The 15000-nt window shown below is 43.7% G+C and overlaps 7 non-coding genes across 7 annotated transcripts in view; all 7 read left to right on the forward strand.

The window, feature by feature from the left end:
- The first annotated feature begins 7868 nt into the window (after positions 1–7868).
- Positions 7869–7987, forward strand: LOC148315445 (5S ribosomal RNA). Its single transcript, XR_015841060.1, has one exon. It is a non-coding gene; the product is annotated as a 5S ribosomal RNA (ribosomal RNA).
- Positions 7988–9155: 1168 nt separating this feature from the next.
- Positions 9156–9274, forward strand: LOC148315446 (5S ribosomal RNA). The gene has a single exon (XR_015841018.1). It is a non-coding gene; the product is annotated as a 5S ribosomal RNA (ribosomal RNA).
- Positions 9275–10268: 994 nt separating this feature from the next.
- On the forward strand, positions 10269–10387 carry LOC148315447 (5S ribosomal RNA). The gene has a single exon (XR_015841019.1). It is a non-coding gene; the product is annotated as a 5S ribosomal RNA (ribosomal RNA).
- A 992-nt stretch (positions 10388–11379) lies between these two features.
- On the forward strand, positions 11380–11498 carry LOC148315448 (5S ribosomal RNA). The gene has a single exon (XR_015841020.1). It is a non-coding gene; the product is annotated as a 5S ribosomal RNA (ribosomal RNA).
- Positions 11499–12490: 992 nt separating this feature from the next.
- On the forward strand, positions 12491–12609 carry LOC148315449 (5S ribosomal RNA). The gene has a single exon (XR_015841021.1). It is a non-coding gene; the product is annotated as a 5S ribosomal RNA (ribosomal RNA).
- A 1169-nt stretch (positions 12610–13778) lies between these two features.
- Positions 13779–13897, forward strand: LOC148315450 (5S ribosomal RNA). Its single transcript, XR_015841022.1, has one exon. It is a non-coding gene; the product is annotated as a 5S ribosomal RNA (ribosomal RNA).
- A 994-nt stretch (positions 13898–14891) lies between these two features.
- LOC148315451 (5S ribosomal RNA) overlaps positions 14892–15000 on the forward strand; it is a 119-nt gene continuing 10 nt past the window's right edge. The window contains exon 1 of the ribosomal RNA XR_015841023.1: positions 14892–15000. This exon is cut by the window's right edge and continues 10 nt beyond it. This is a non-coding gene — a ribosomal RNA (5S ribosomal RNA).

Genomic DNA, 15000 nt, shown 5'->3' on the forward strand with positions numbered 1-15000 from the left:
ATTTCCACATATTCGCCTGACAGGCTGAGAGCACAAATTGCCAACATTCAGCGTCCCCTGCCTTTGGGTGTTGCTACAGTCTCGCCGTGGACGACTCGCAAATGCGTGTGGCAATTTGCAAATGCGTGTCTGGAGACTTGACTGTGGCTCCGGAGCCACACATTAAGACCAAAAGGGTACCCTCGGAGTCTACAGGTGTAGCAGACATATGACCCGATGCATTCCGGTTGGGTTGGTGCAGTGAGTGTTTACTAAATAAAAAGTTAATGAATCAATTTTAAAAAATGGCGTTTACTGAATGCAATAAAGGGAAGTATAGTTAATGTGGCAATTAGCAGGTGTGGAGAAGCTTCATTCATTTTTTTTAGCTTCACTGGTTATATCATTGGTTCTTATTTTATTAGTTCCACTTTATTCTTCCATTTATTCCAATTTAATTTAAATAATGTCAAATAAATGGTACATGACCATGGGTGGATAGCAGTGAACGCCCCCCCAAGTTATTGGTGTATATATTGGTGGTACGGGGCTGGTATAATATTAGTGCCCCCATGTGGTCCGAATGTGTAGCTACGGAGCCACACACAAGTCTCCTGACACGCATTTGCAAATCAGCACACGCATTTGCGAGTCGTCCGCGGCAGGACTGTAGCAAACGTCACCTGTAAGAAAAGGTCCCGTTTTTACAGGTCGCCCATCTACGGATTTTTGTCCGCATTTAACCATGTGTATGTGCCAACAAATCATTGTACACATTTGCTGATATTTGTCATATATCTGTGACTTCAATCATGCATTGTAGATTGTTGTGACACATTTGTGACTGTGGTTATAGTTTCAGATTCTTGTTACATATTTTTGGATTGAAGTATTTGCCACAATAAAGACAACATGTATAAAATGCAAAATTTTGAAAGGAATTCTCGCTTACGGCCATACTACCCTGAGCACGCCCAGGTGTGGTTGGTTGAGTGATTGCAGGTGTGCCTGATTGTCACTCTGCGTGAGTGTGCAGAGGTGACAGTCAGAGCTCTATGCTCCTGGCTTATGTCTTTTTTTGTGGCAAATCTTGGTTAATCTTTTCTGAATTTTTGGGAGTTTTTGTTTAGCTTTTTTTTTTCTCCTCCCAGCCTCCGTGCTGTGGAGGGGGGTTTCTTTTGTTTCTTCTCCCCATCCCCCCCCTTCTTTCTCCCGGATCCAGGTTCAATGGACTCATTAAGACAAACCATGGAGCAGTCATTGAATCGAGTGCCTGATGGCATGCTGGCGGCGACCAAGAGACAAGGTTTGAACAGCGATGGAATGGTGAGCAATGTTGTGACTGAGAGCATAATTTTTGATAAAGACCTCACGGTATTTCTGGACATAGACAATGGTGATGAGATCACTCCTTTATGGTTAATTAGGGGAATTAAGGAAGTGTGTGGGCAGATTAAGGCCTGTCGGAGGATTTCCTCTGACAAATTTGAAATAACAGTTAGCTCTATTCAAGCGAAGAAGAAGCTACTTGATGGCTTCCGGATGGGCGCGGCGCGGATACATGGTCGGGAGATAACAACCGACGAAATGGTCGTATCCTTTCTACACCTGCCGGCATATATTGAAGACTCCGAAATATATGATAAACTTCAGTCCTGGGGCGTATCGGCGACCTCCAATGTACGGAGGAAAATGTGGCCGGGCACCGATGTAGCTGACGGGACCCGCTTTGTTAAAGTAAGATTTACTGACACTGTAAAATCTTTACCATATTCTGCTCGCTTCATCACTGCCTCAGGGCCTGAATATTTCAGGGTGATCCATGATCGACAGGTCAAAGTGTGTAGAGGTTGCCTGTCCCCGGAACATGTGTACAGGGATTGTCCGGAATTCTTGTGCCGGAAATGTGGCAAGCAGGGGCATTATGCCAGAGAATGTAATGAGACTCACCTTCGTCGTTGTGGTGTGTGCAGACAATACCCTGTCCTTTGTGTTTGTGGCGAGGATATTTCTGTGGCCGCACCGATAGAAATGGAAGACAGTCCCACTATCGCAAAGCCGGTTGTCCGCCTGCCAGAAACAAACCTTTCAAAAGCTCACCTGTTTGAGAATAGTGAGATGAGCTCTGATACAGTGCTGTGTGGGACAAGGGTGCCTGTAGTGGAGGGAGTTATAGGTCAAAATCCTAGCTCTACTCACGAACGAGGCGGGGGGGGTGCGCATCGCCCTACCCCTGATCCCATGTCGACCGGGGCCGAACCTTTGAAGGGGGTGAGTGTTGGGCAGATTCCACTCTCTGCCCCTGAGAGGGGGGGGACAACTATGGAAAGTTGTATTCCTAGGCCGGGGAAGAAACAACATCCAGAAAGGATCAGCAGTATCAATTTTTCCCTGCCGACCTCCCTAAATGCCTCGTGCACCGGCGATACGGGAGAGAGCGAGATATCTGCGGTGGGGAGGAATGTTGGTCAGCCTGAAGGCTCATCATTGCCCCAAATGATGCCGCAATGCCACATGGCAGAAGCCCCCTTACCGGTCGACAAGTGTCATGACAGTTGTAAATTGTCTGATGACAAAATGGAACACAGCACAGCGGAACCCAAAAAGAGGCAATCTGAAGGCTTGAGAAAAGGAAGATCGAAGAAGTCTAAGTGATAAGCCTCTTCCCCTCCTATCTTTATAATGACTGTTCTCCTTGTGTCAGCTAATGCCTGCGGGCTGCGGAGCAACCTCAAAATTGACAACATTTTACATAACACAAAGTGGGATGTTCTTTGTCTGCAAGAGACCTGGTGGAGCCAAGAGCATGTTGACAAGATTCGTCGCATGGTACGTGGCTCTGTACATGTAGCCCTCGGCTCCCCCAGGTCTTGTGGCGTAGCAATCCTGTCTAGGACCTGTGCACTGGGCCACCCCAACCTGGTGCATGCTGATCCGGGGGGCAGATTTATAGTGGTAGACTTTAATGGCTCATTGCCTCTCCGACTCATCAACCTCCATGCACCAAACCTGGAGCTAAAAAGACGAGACTTTTTCTTACATGTGTTTTCTTTTGTCAACAATAGAACAATCATGACTGGCGACTTCAATGTCGCCCTGAGTAAATTGGACATTAGTGTCAACAACACCTACAAAAATGATGTCAGCAGAAATTGTCTACTGAACTTGATCAACAACAACAATATGTTAGAAATCTGGAGAACCCTAAACCTCAGGGGGAGGGCTTTCTCGCGCAAACAAATAGTACTGGGCACGCTTAAACAATCGCGCATTGACTTGTGCTTAGCGTCTGCTTCCCTTGCGCAGAGACTGGACAATCCCAAGTACACATGGTCTGGACAGAGTGATTACGCGCTACTGTCGTTTGATCTATGTCTATACAAAAGCAGGCGGACCGGAGGTCTCTGGGTCTTCAATAATTCGCTTCTAGAAGATGAGAGCTTTATTTCAAAAGTAAACTATTTTCTTGATGGGATAAAGGAGGAGTCTAAGTATGTAGACAGGATCACAGACTGGTGGGAAAGTGTCAAACTACGTTTAAAAAAATTGTCAATTAATCATTGTAGAGCTAAGTCTTGGGTGGAAAAATTAGAGGAGAACACTGTGAGAGACCAATTGCTGAAAATAACTCTATCTGCGGCGATAACACGTGGGCCTGTGGACCCGTTATTTTTCTCGCTGCAACATAAACTCGAGCTGCTTGAAGCAAAGAAGTGTAGAGGGGCAGCCCTGAGGGCCAAAGCTCAAAATGCTGTAGAGGGCGAGCGATCAACAGCGTACTTTTTGGGACTGGAAAAAAATAAACAAGGAAAAGCATATATCTCTAAATTGTGGTCTCACAAATCTCACGCGATGGTCACGGACATTGATGACATTTTAGAAGAGGTCGAATTTTTCTATACTGATCTCTTCAAATTTCGACAACCGTTGACAGATCATGCCACCGAGGCCATAGCCGCCTTAAACCGTGTACTGAGTGTGGACGATAAAGACATGTGCGACAACTCAATGTCCGAATTCGAAATCACAAAGGCAATCCAAGATCTAAATAATAAAAAAAGCCCAGGTTGCGATGGTCTAACGGCTGAGTTCTTTAAGGCTTTTATGAAAAAGCTGTCACCTATCTTGCTCAATTTGTTTCATCACATGGAAAAAAAAGATCTGGTCCCTTCATCATTTTGCGAAGGTACCGTTACGTTAATACACAAGAAAGGTGCGTCTGAACAATTGAGCAACTATAGACCGATTAGTCTTTTGAACACTGACTATAAAATCTTAGCCAAAATTTTAGCAGCTCGTCTCAAAAAAGTAATAGGTACCATCATCTCCGAAACGCAGTCATATAGCATTCCGACAAGGGATATTTCAGACACTATTTTAAGTATAAAGTATTTAACTAAACACATGGCTACCTCGTGCGGAATTCATGTCAGCCTCGATTTCGAAAAAGCCTTTGATAGGGTGGAGCACTCTTTTTTATGGAAGGTGCTTGACAAATTTGGATTTGGGTCTTCCTTTACCAATTGGATAAAACGTCTGTATAAAAACGCAGCCAGTAAAATCAAAGTGAACGGACTACTGACAGGACCTGTTAAATTGGGAAGGTCAGTGAGACAGGGGTGCCCCCTGTCCTCACTACTCTTTAGCCTTGTTGTAGAACCACTTGCGGCCCTCCTCAAACAAAATAACAGCATAAAAGGCATTTGGACACCAAGTGGACGCGAAGTTAAGATTCTACAGTATGCGGACGATACAAACCTGTTTGTCAGAGACGTGGAGAGTCTAAGTGTAGCTCTCAACGAGCTCAACATTTTCTGCCAAGCCTCGGGTGCAAAAGTCAATTTTGATAAGTCCACCATGGCCGTTTTTGGTACCACCAGCGCTGTGCCAAAGACCTGGGGTTTTAAAGAGGCCACACTCAGCCAAAAAATCCTTGGTGTTTGGATTGGGGAGAACACTTCTCGTTGTGATGAACAGCAATGGGAAACAGTTTTACCACAAGTAAAATCCACTTTAGATATGTGGAAATTCCGGAATTTAACTCTGAAAGGGAAAATATTGGTCATCAATAACCTGTGTATTTCAAAATTAATTCACTCACTGACTGTCACTCACATGTCCGCGAATGTTTTAAATAGATTAAATTTAACTTTTAATTATTTCATGTGGAAGAGGGAAAGAGGTTTCATTGGGCACTATACCTTGATCGGTGATGTCCAAGCAGGTGGCTTAAATTTGACAGACATTGGCACAAAAAAGGCTGCACTACGCTTGAAGCTGCTCAGAAAGTTTTTAAATCCTGCCTTCTCAGCTCCCTGGAAGGATTTTCTTCTGCCAATTTTAGAGGGTCTAGGCTGCTACGGCGTCTTCAATCTCTGCCAAATGTTGCCTCGCACGATGTTCCCCCCTCTGGACCCCTTCGAAAAAGAAATCTTAGAGGCGTGGTGGGCATTGCGGCCATGGGTTAGGACAGAGCCAATGTCACTCCATCAACTGCAGAACATTCCACTTAGGTTCAATCCCGATCTCCTGGGCGGTGAGCCAGGGAGTGGGGAAAGGATGTTAAGTGGGGTTTTAGAAAGTGCACACATCAGAACAATGGGTGATTTATTAGACCAGAAAGGGAATTTTAACATTGAACGCATTCGCACCTTGTTTCGCTTCCACAAAGTTCCCTTTCGAAGGGCCACTGTGTTGCGCTCAGTGGGAAAAATCAGAGACTCCGTGCATTGCCACTGGGGGCACCTTCTGGGGCGGATGTCACAGAGTGAAGACACCACCACGAAGTCAGATTTAAATTATGTGCTGACCTTTGGGGCTCGACCGACTAGACTGGCAGAGTGCACAACAAAACTACTCTATCATGTGTTGCTAACCAAAATACTGAAAAAGCCAACAGCAGAAAACGCGTGGCGTCAGGCATACCCCACCCTGGCTCCCTCGTCCATCTGGGCTGACATGTTTAACTGGTGTACTCCACCCAAGGTAAGTAACACTGATTTTAAAATAAGACACAGGATAATCTTTCCATGTACAACGCTGCATGCTTTTCTACCAAGTGCCTATGACAGGACATGTCCAGTGTGCGGAGAGGAACCGGAGGATTTTCACCATCTCATTCTCCAATGCCGAGTCGTGCGACATTTCAGATCCAGACTAGAAGATCTCATTGCCAGGAGGCTGGGGGTGAAACTCCCCTCGCCGGTAGTCGGTGGGGGCGGTGACCAGAATTCCTGGCTTCTCCTGTTCGGTATCATCCCTTCACCATGGAAAGGCCTAAATGTCAAAGCCCTCAAGCTGCTCTTGGCCATAGCACGTCATTCCATCGTCATCACAAGAAACATCCACCTGCATGAAAAAAGGAAAGGCGATCACTGGTCCATCTTCAAATCGTTGGTCATCTCCCATCTCACCCATCTTCAGGAACATCGACCCCAACGTTTTCAAGACGACTTGGCAGTAAACAACGGACTAGTAACTTTCTCTGCTGACAACAGTCTGGACTTTCATTTTTAAAATGCATCCTTGGTTACGACTGTCTATCGTTGGACATCCCTACTGATGTTTGTTCACGAATGTTTGGATCTTGAGTCAAACCTCTATTTGTACAGATGTTTTTATTACAATAATAAAAAAAAAAAAAAGAACGCCCGATCTCGTCCGATCTCGGAAGCTAAGCAGGGTCGGGCCTGGTTAGTACTTGGATGGGAGACCGCCTGGGAATACCAGGTGCTGTAAGCTTTTGCACCGCAAAAAAAAATAAAAAACTTTGACAAATGTAAAAAAAAAAAAAAAAAAAAGAACGCCCGATCTCGTCCGATCTCGGAAGCTAAGCAGGGTCGGGCCTGGTTAGTACTTGGATGGGAGACCGCCTGGGAATACCAGGTGCTGTAAGCTTTTGCACCGCAAAAATAAAAAAAACTTTTGACAAATGTAAGCAAGTATGCGAGCTGCTTTTTTATAAATTTCCACATATTCGCCTGACAGGCTGAGAGCACAAAATGCCAACATTCAGCGTCCCCTGCCTTTGGGTGTTGCTACAGTCTCGCCGTGGACGACTCGCAAATGCGTGTGGCAATTTGCAAATGCGTGTCTGGAGACTTGAGTGTGGCTCCGGAGCTCCACATTAATACCAAAAGGGGACTCTCGTAGTCTACAGGTGTAGCAGACAGATGACCCGATGCAGTCCGGTTGGGTTGGTGCAGTGAGTGTTTACTAAATAAAAAGTTAATGAATCAATTTAAAAAAATGGTGTTTACTGAATGCAATAAAGGGAAGTATAGTTAATGTGGCAATTAGCAGGTGTGGAGAAGCTTCATTCATTTTTTTTAGCTTCACTGGTTATATCATTGGTTCTTATTTTATTAGTTCCACTTTATTCTTCCATTTATTCCAATTTAATTTAAATAATGTCAAATAAATGGTACATGACCATGGGTGGATAGCAGTGAACGCCCCCCCAAGTTATTGGTGTATATATTGGTGGTACGGGGCTGGTATAATATTAGTGCCCCCATGTGGTCCGAATGTGTAGCTACGGAGCCACACACAAGTCTCCTGACACGCATTTGCAAATCAGCACACGCATTTGCGAGTCGTCCGCGGCAGGACTGTAGCAAACGTCACCTGTAAGAAAAGGTCCCGTTTTTACAGGTCGCCCATCTACGGATTTTTGTCCGCATTTAACCATGTGTATGTGCCAACAAATCATTGTACACATTTGCTGATATTTGTCATATATCTGTGACTTCAATCATGCATTGTAGATTGTTGTGACACATTTGTGACTGTGGTTATAGTTTCAGATTCTTGTTACATATTTTTGGATTGAAGTATTTGCCACAATAAAGACAACATGTATAAAATGCAAAATTTTGAAAGGAATTCTCGCTTACGGCCATACTACCCTGAGAACGCCCGATCTCGTCCGATCTCGGAAGCTAAGCAGGGTCGGGCCTGGTTAGTACTTGGATGGGGGACCGCCTGGGAATACCAGGTGCTGTAAGCTTTTGCACCGCAAAAAATAAATAAATAAAAATAACTTTGACAAATGTAAAAAAAAAAAAAAAAAAAAAAAAGAACGCCCGATCTCGTCCGATCTCGGAAGCTAAGCAGGGTCGGGCCTGGTTAGTACTTGGATGGGAGACCGCCTGGGAATACCAGGTGCTGTAAGCTTTTGCACCGCAAAAAATAAATAAATGAAAAAAACTTTGACAAATCTAAGCAAGTATGCGAGCTGCTTTTTTATAAATTTCCACATATTCGCCTGACAGGCTGAGAGCACAAATTGCCAACATTCAGCGTCCCCTGCCTTTGGGTGTTGCTACAGTCTCGCCGTGGACGACTCGCAAATGCGTGTGGCAATTTGCAAATGCGTGTCTGGAGACTTGACTGTGGCTCCGGAGCCACACATTAAGACCAAAAGGGTACCCTCGGAGTCTACAGGTGTAGCAGACATATGACCCGATGCAGTCCGGTTGGGTTGGTGCAGTGAGTGTTTACTAAATAAAAAGTTAATGAATCAATTTTAAAAAATGGCGTTTACTGAATGCAATAAAGGGAAGTATAGTTAATGTGGCAATTAGCAGGTGTGGAGAAGCTTCATTCATTTTTTTTTAGCTTCACTGGTTATATCATTGGTTCTTATTTTATTAGTTCCACTTTATTCTTCCATTTATTCCAATTTAATTTAAATAATGTCAAATAAATGGTACATGACCATGGGTGGATAGCAGTGAACGCCCCCCCAAGTTATTGGTGTATATATTGGTGGTACGGGGCTGGTATAATATTAGTGCCCCCATGTGGTCCGAATGTGTAGCTACGGAGCCACACACAAGTCTCCTGACACGCATTTGCAAATCAGCACACGCATTTGCGAGTCGTCCGCGGCAGGACTGTAGCAAACGTCACCTGTAAGAAAAGGTCCCGTTTTTACAGGTCGCCCATCTACGGATTTTTGTCCGCATTTAACCATGTGTATGTGCCAACAAATCATTGTACACATTTGCTGATATTTGTCATATATCTGTGACTTCAATCATGCATTGTAGATTGTTGTGACACATTTGTGACTGTGGTTATAGTTTCAGATTCTTGTTACGTATTTTTGGATTGAAGTATTTGCCACAATAAAGACAACATGTATAGAATGCAAAATTTTGAAAGGAATGCTCGCTTACGGCCATACTACCCTGAGAACGCCCGATCTCGTCCGATCTCGGAAGCTAAGCAGGGTCGGGCCTGGTTAGTACTTGGATGGGAGACCGCCTGGGAATACCAGGTGCTGTAAGCTTTTGCACCGCAAAAATAAAAAAAACTTTTGACAAATGTAAGCAAGTATGCGAGCTGCTTTTTTTATAAATTTCCACATATTCGCCTGACAGGCTGAGAGCACAAAATTCCAACATTCAGCGTCCCCTGCCTTTGGGTGTTGCTACAGTCTCGCCGTGGACGACTCGCAAATGCGTGTGGCAATTTGCAAATGCGTGTCTGGAGACTTGAGTGTGGCTCCGGAGCTCCACATTAATACCAAAAGGGGACTCTCGTAGTCTACAGGTGTAGCAGACAGATGACCCGATGCAGTCCGGTTGGGTTGGTGCAGTGAGTGTTTACTAAATAAAAAGTTAATGAATCAATTTAAAAAAAATGGTGTTTACTGAATGCAATAAAGGGAAGTATAGTTAATGTGGCAATTAGCAGGTGTGGAGAAGCTTCATTCATTTTTTTTAGCTTCACTGGTTATATCATTGGTTCTTATTTTATTAGTTCCACTTTATTCTTCCATTTATTCCAATTTAATTTAAATAATGTCAAATAAATGGTACATGACCATGGGTGGATAGCAGTGAACGCCCCCCCAAGTTATTGGTGTATATATTGGTGGTACGGGGCTGGTATAATATTAGTGCCCCCATGTGGTCCGAATGTGTAGCTACGGAGCCACACACAAGTCTCCTGACACGCATTTGCAAATCAGCACACGCATTTGCGAGTCGTCCGCGGCAGGACTGTAGCAAACGTCACCTGTAAGAAAAGGTCCCGTTTTTACAGGTCGCCCATCTACGGATTTTTGTCCGCATTTAACCATGTGTATGTGCCAACAAATCATTGTACACATTTGCTGATATTTGTCATATATCTGTGACTTCAATCATGCATTGTAGATTGTTGTGACACATTTGTGACTGTGGTTATAGTTTCAGATTCTTGTTACATATTTTTGGATTGAAGTATTTGCCACAATAAAGACAACATGTATAAAATGCAAAATTTTGAAAGGAATTCTCGCTTACGGCCATACTACCCTGAGAACGCCCGATCTCGTCCGATCTCGGAAGCTAAGCAGGGTCGGGCCTGGTTAGTACTTGGATGGGAGACCGCCTGGGAATACCAGGTGCTGTAAGCTTTTGCACCGCAAAAATAAAAAAAACTTTTGACAAATGTAAGCAAGTATGCGAGCTGCTTTTTTATAAATTTCCACATATTCGCCTGACAGGCTGAGAGCACAAAATGCCAACATTCAGCGTCCCCTGCCTTTGGGTGTTGCTACAGTCTCGCCGTGGACGACTCGCAAATGCGTGTGGCAATTTGCAAATGCGTGTCTGGAGACTTGAGTGTGGCTCCGGAGCTCCACATTAATACCAAAAGGGGACTCTCGTAGTCTACAGGTATAGCAGACAGATGACCCGATGCAGTCCGGTTGGGTTGGTGCAGTGAGTGTTTACTAAATAAAAAGTTAATGAATCAATTTTAAAAAATGGTGTTTACTGAATGCAATAAAGGGAAGTATAGTTAATGTGGCAATTAGCAGGTGTGGAGAAGCTTCATTCATTTTTTTTAGCTTCACTGGTTATATCATTGGTTCTTATTTTATTAGTTCCACTTTATTCTTCCATTTATTCCAATTTAATTTAAATAATGTCAAATAAATGGTACATGACCATGGGTGGATAGCAGTGAACGCCCCCACAAGTTATTGGTGTATATATTGGTGGTACGGGGCTGGTATAATATTAGTGCCCCCATGTGGTCCGAATGTGTAGCTACGGAGCCACACACAAGTCTCCTGACACGCATTTGCAAATCAGCACACGCATTTGCGAGTCGTCCGCGGCAGGACTGTAGCAAACGTCACCTGTAAGAAAAGGTCCCGTTTTTACAGGTCGCCCATCTACGGATTTTTGTCCGCATTTAACCATGTGTATGTGCCAACAAATCATTGTACACATTTGCTGATATTTGTCATATATCTGTGACTTCAATCATGCATTGTAGATTGTTGTGACACATTTGTGACTGTGGTTATAGTTTCAGATTCTTGTTACATATTTTTGGATTGAAGTATTTGCCACAATAAAGACAACATGTATAAAATGCAAAATTTTGAAAGGAATTCTCGCTTACGGCCATACTACCCTGAGAACGCCCGATCTCGTCCGATCTCGGAAGCTAAGCAGGGTCGGGCCTGGTTAGTACTTGGATGGGAGACCGCCTGGGAATACCAGGTGCTGTAAGCTTTTGCACCGCAAAAATAAAAAAAACTTTTGACAAATGTAAGCAAGTATGCGAGCTGCTTTTTTATAAATTTCCACATATTCGCCTGACAGGCTGAGAGCACAAAATGCCAACATTCAGCGTCCCCTGCCTTTGGGTGTTGCTACAGTCTCGCCGTGGACGACTCGCAAATGCGTGTGGCAATTTGCAAATGCGTGTCTGGAGACTTGAGTGTGGCTCCGGAGCTCCACATTAAGACCAAAAGGGGACTCTCGTAGTCTACAGGTGTAGCAGACAGATGACCCGATGCAGTCCGGTTGGGTTGGTGCAGTGAGTGTTTACTAAATAAAAAGTTAATGAATCAATTTTAAAAAATGGTGTTTACTGAATGCAATAAAGGGAAGTATAGTTAATGTGGCAATTAGCAGGTGTGGAGAAGCTTCATTCATTTTTTTTAGCTTCACTGGTTATATCATTGGTTCTTATTTTATTAGTTCCACTTTATTCTTCCATTTATTCCAATTTAATTTAAATAATGTCAAATAAATGGTACATGACCATGGGTGGATAGCAGTGAACGCCCCCACAAGTTATTGGTGTATATATTGGTGGTACGGGGCTGGTATAATATTAGTGCCCCCATGTGGTCCGAATGTGTAGCTACGGAGCCACACACAAGTCTCCTGACACGCATTTGCAAATCAGCACACGCATTTGCGAGTCGTCCGCGGCAGGACTGTAGCAAACGTCACCTGTAAGAAAAGGTCCCGTTTTTACAGGTCGCCCATCTACGGATTTTTGTCCGCATTTAACCATGTGTATGTGCCAACAAATCATTGTACACATTTGCTGATATTTGTCATATATCTGTGACTTCAATCATGCATTGTAGATTGTTGTGACACATTTGTGACTGTGGTTATAGTTTCAGATTCTTGTTACATATTTTTGGATTGAAGTATTTGCCACAATAAAGACAACATGTATAAAATGCAAAATTTTGAAAGGAATTCTCGCTTACGGCCATACTACCCTGAGAACGCCCGATCTCGTCCGATCTCGGAAGCTAAGCAGGGTCGGGCCTGGTTAGTACTTGGATGGGAGACCGCCTGGGAATACCAGGTGCTGTAAGCTTTTGCACCGCAAAAAATAAATAAATAAAAATAACTTTGACAAATGTAAAAAAAAAAAAAAGAAAAAAAAAAGAACGCCCGATCTCGTCCGATCTCGGAAGCTAAGCAGGGTCGGGCCTGGTTAGTACTTGGATGGGAGACCGCCTGGGAATACCAGGTGCTGTAAGCTTTTGCACCGCAAAAAATAAATAAATGAAAAAAACTTTGACAAATCTAAGCAAGTATGCGAGCTGCTTTTTTATAAATTTCCACATATTCGCCTGACAGGCTGAGAGCACAAATTGCCAACATTCAGCGTCCCCTGCCTTTGGGTGTTGCTACAGTCTCGCCGTGGACGACTCGCAAATGCGTGTGGCAATTTGCAAATGCGTGTCTGGAGACTTGACTGTGGCTCCGGAGCCACACATTAAGACCAAAAGGGTACCCTCGGAGTCTACAGGTGTAGCAGACATATGACCCGATGCAGTCCGGTTGGGTTGGTGCAGTGAGTGTTTACTAAATAAAAAGTTAATGAATCAATTTTAAAAAATGGCGTTTACTGAATGCAATAAAGGGAAGTATAGTTAATGTGGCAATTAGCAGGTGTGGAGAAGCTTCATTCATTTTTTTTTAGCTTCACTGGTTATATCATTGGTTCTTATTTTATTAGTTCCACTTTATTCTTCCATTTATTCCAATTTAATTTAAATAATGTCAAATAAATGGTACATGACCATGGGTGGATAGCAGTGAACGCCCCCCCAAGTTATTGGTGTATATATTGGTGGTACGGGGCTGGTATAATATTAGTGCCCCCATGTGGTCCGAATGTGTAGCTACGGAGCCACACACAAGTCTCCTGACACGCATTTGCAAATCAGCACACGCATTTGCGAGTCGTCCGCGGCAGGACTGTAGCAAACGTCACCTGTAAGAAAAGGTCCCGTTTTTACAGGTCGCCCATCTACGGATTTTTGTCCGCATTTAACCATGTGTATGTGCCAACAAATCATTGTACACATTTGCTGATATTTGTCATATATCTGTGACTTCAATCATGCATTGTAGATTGTTGTGACACATTTGTGACTGTGGTTATAGTTTCAGATTCTTGTTACGTATTTTTGGATTGAAGTATTTGCCACAATAAAGACAACATGTATAAAATGCAAAATTTTGAAAGGAATGCTCGCTTACGGCCATACTACCCTGAGAACGCCCGATCTCGTCCGATCTCGGAAGCTAAGCAGGGTCGGGCCTGGTTAGTACTTGGATGGGAGACCGCCTGGGAATACCAGGTGCTGTAAGCTTTTGCACCGCAAAAATAAAAAAAACTTTTGACAAATGTAAGCAAGTATGCGAGCTGCTTTTTTTATAAATTTCCACATATTCGCCTGACAGGCTGAGAGCACAAAATTCCAACATTCAGCGTCCCCTGCCTTTGGGTGTTGCTACAGTCTCGCCGTGGACGACTCGCAAATGCGTGTGGCAATTTGCAAATGCGTGTCTGGAGACTTGAGTGTGGCTCCGGAGCTCCACATTAATACCAAAAGGGGACTCTCGTAGTCTACAGGTGTAGCAGACAGATGACCCGATGCAGTCCGGTTGGGTTGGTGCAGTGAGTGTTTACTAAATAAAAAGTTAATGAATCAATTTAAAAAAAATGGTGTTTACTGAATGCAATAAAGGGAAGTATAGTTAATGTGGCAATTAGCAGGTGTGGAGAAGCTTCATTCATTTTTTTTAGCTTCACTGGTTATATCATTGGTTCTTATTTTATTAGTTCCACTTTATTCTTCCATTTATTCCAATTTAATTTAAATAATGTCAAATAAATGGTACATGACCATGGGTGGATAGCAGTGAACGCCCCCCCAAGTTATTGGTGTATATATTGGTGGTACGGGGCTGGTATAATATTAGTGCCCCCATGTGGTCCGAATGTGTAGCTACGGAGCCACACACAAGTCTCCTGACACGCATTTGCAAATCAGCACACGCATTTGCGAGTCGTCCGCGGCAGGACTGTAGCAAACGTCACCTGTAAGAAAAGGTCCCGTTTTTACAGGTCGCCCATCTACGGATTTTTGTCCGCATTTAACCATGTGTATGTGCCAACAAATCATTGTACACATTTGCTGATATTTGTCATATATCTGTGACTTCAATCATGCATTGTAGATTGTTGTGACACATTTGTGACTGTGGTTATAGTTTCAGATTCTTGTTACATATTTTTGGATTGAAGTATTTGCCACAATAAAGACAACATGTATAAAATGCAAAATTTTGAAAGGAATTCTCGCTTACGGCCATACTACCCTGAGAACGCCCGATCTCGTCCGATCTCGGAAGCTAAGCAGGGTCGGGCCTGGTTAGTACTTGGATGGGAGACCGCCTGGGAATACCAGGT

This window comes from Idiotropiscis lumnitzeri, unplaced genomic scaffold, assembly GCF_059441095.1.
Source record: "Idiotropiscis lumnitzeri isolate Australia: NSW breed Sydney's pygmy pipehorse unplaced genomic scaffold, RoL_Ilum_1.0 HiC_scaffold_114, whole genome shotgun sequence".
In the NCBI taxonomy this organism is placed as follows: domain Eukaryota; kingdom Metazoa; phylum Chordata; class Actinopteri; order Syngnathiformes; family Syngnathidae; genus Idiotropiscis; species Idiotropiscis lumnitzeri.